Source organism: Anarhichas minor, unplaced genomic scaffold, assembly GCF_050575085.1.
Source record: "Anarhichas minor isolate MPS153535 unplaced genomic scaffold, ASM5057508v1 ptg000028l, whole genome shotgun sequence".
In the NCBI taxonomy this organism is placed as follows: domain Eukaryota; kingdom Metazoa; phylum Chordata; class Actinopteri; order Perciformes; family Anarhichadidae; genus Anarhichas; species Anarhichas minor.
Genome location: NW_027466474.1, coordinates 4,966,593 through 4,969,226, shown reverse-complemented (window position 1 = coordinate 4,969,226; position 2,634 = coordinate 4,966,593).

Below are 2,634 nucleotides of genomic sequence, written 5' to 3'. Positions count from 1 at the left end.
ATCGTTTGCTAAGCAGAGAAAGCACACTCATCAAACGACCACTTTTATGAAATCTCAAAGCATAACACTGAGAAAATGCCCTCCAAAACCCAAACGTCTCTAATAGAGATCTTCATACTTAATTCAGATGTATAAACCAGGATTTCAAATGTAAAATCGACTGAGAAAAATCTTAAAAGCATCAATCAAAAGCTGCTAATCCCCATTTATGACAACTGTAGAGCTGGTTGTGTTTTTTATTTTTTTATGATTATATGTATGGTTGACTATCAGGAATTTCAAAACTCTGATTATAGTCAGAGAAGCTCTCAGTACTTGGATCATGTAAAACCACTATGTGCAGATTTGTTATGTGATCTTTCTAAGGCGATTCTGATGGCAAGCTTATATTTGTGTGAAAATAAAACAATCCCGGTGGACATTGGTGCAGGATATGTGTTGCTCTCTGCAAATGTATTGTTAGTCTGCATTGCTGCCTCCCACAGTCTGGTATTACCACTGGGAGTGCCAAAGTCAGACGTTTTCTAATTATACCGATAGAGGGATGTGTTTCATAACCAACAATCCATCATATCTGAGCACAAATGTTTGAAACAAATTGGCAGTGGTGGTGCTAAAGGAAAATCCACAGGATTTACATAGAAATATGTTCATCTGCAGCACACTCCAACAGATGACCGAAACCCCCTCAAACACTACACACTGTAAAATCTAATTAGTTAACCTCACTTAAAAAAACCATGCAAACCGATTGCCTTGAAAAAAGCAAGTAAAGTAAGGTACTCATTTCATTCAAGTATAAGTATACTTACACTCGAGTTTCAGTAACTAAAAAAAAACAAGTGAAGAGTACTTGCAACTTTACTTAAGATGTACTCTTGACTTAGTAAAGCCTACTCAGAATTACTATTTCAAATAACTAAATAATTTCAAGTGAAATATACTTTGTGTGTATTCCAAGCAACACATTTATTTAAGTCAGGCTAACTTATGTGACATTTACTGCTACTTAATATTTCTCAGTTGTATTTACTTGAACACTAAAATCATTTACTTGGTAAAACCATGCAAACCGATTGCCTTGAAACAACCAAGTTCATGTTACTCGTCTAACTTAAGTATGTCAAACATCCTTTAAACAATAATGAAAAACAGGTTCCATTGTCTTCAAACAATCACATTTACACATAATAAATCAAGGTAGTGACACAGTTCAAAGTTCTAGTATATGATTTTTTTATTTTAACATTAGGATTTGGTTCAGATAAAAACATTTAGTAAAATGTACAATTTGATCATCAAATAGACATGTACTGGAGGTTCTATATTTCACAGAGGAACAACTTTTTCACAATAGCAATTTAAAACACCAAATGCTCAGCTATGTTACACTGCTTTGCCAACTCACTGCTATAGGAGTATTGTGAACAATTGAGTCTGCTGGACTGTCTTTTTTTCCCCATCAGCCTACATATGCCAGCATCAAAATCAGTGATGGTACAGTTATCTGCCATCAATACTTGCCAGCTGTATTATAAATTGGGCTTTATAAAAATAAATGCAATTATAATAATGAAAAAGAAAAATCCAACCCTGATCTTTAACCTAACATACAGTCCTGAAACAACACCGTTAATACTGTAATAGCTATAAAACGTTTTTGATAGACCAAACTTGGTAAAGAACCAACGGGCTGACAACTACAAAGTGGCTTCATTCAGTTAGCAGAAGAGTATGAAAGAGAAAGGACTCTGGCATTGGATCACACTTTTTTAACATACACTGGCACACTGGCAGCCTCTGGACATGACTTGCTGATGAATCCATGGGCTAACTATTTGAAACGAGTGCCTTAATATAGTTAACGTAACAAAAAGCAACTGAATCTAATGCCAAACGTCAACACCTTTATACAGTAATTTACGTTCTAACTATTTTTAAGAGTTTGCAGTTTTGGTGGGAGTTTGTCTTGTGCCAAGCGTCACTCTTTGAATGAAGTTGAAAGTGTTTTTCATGGCTTTAGGGTATTCAGTCCAAGTGTAAAGAAAATGACAACACAAACAAGAGGCAAAGTGCTTGAGGTAGATTCAGGAGATTATCCATTACAATACCTTCCTCAACAATGGTGGAAGTAGACACTGGGTCAAGGTGGAGTTGATTTGGAGAGAGGGACATCTTCACTGATGTTCGTCAGCACCCCAACAGATACTTGTGCCCAGGCATCATCCCTGTCAGAATCCTGTGTAAGACCAAACAGAAACAACATTACAACAAGGAAATATAAATTGTCACTGTGTCATATGTCCCGTCTACGCTGCCTTCCAGCCTTGCCCATAACGTTTTCCTTTCACACACCTGCATTTAGTAGTTGTATCCACATTAGTAGGCCTAAAACAGTTTTGACCAGTTTACAGATGTCCAGCAAAGAAGATGAAAGAAATTAAGTATTGAAGTCTTCCTCGCACTAAATATTCTTTGCCATCCTCGTTAGATTGTATTAGCTAATGTATTCGAGGGAGAGATATGATCTACCTCTTGTGCATTATACACAACCGGAGATGGCAAGCAGGCTTAGCACCGTTGAGCTGAGCAGTGCAACCCGGTGGCATGGACTGCGAACGGAGTTAGTTCAAT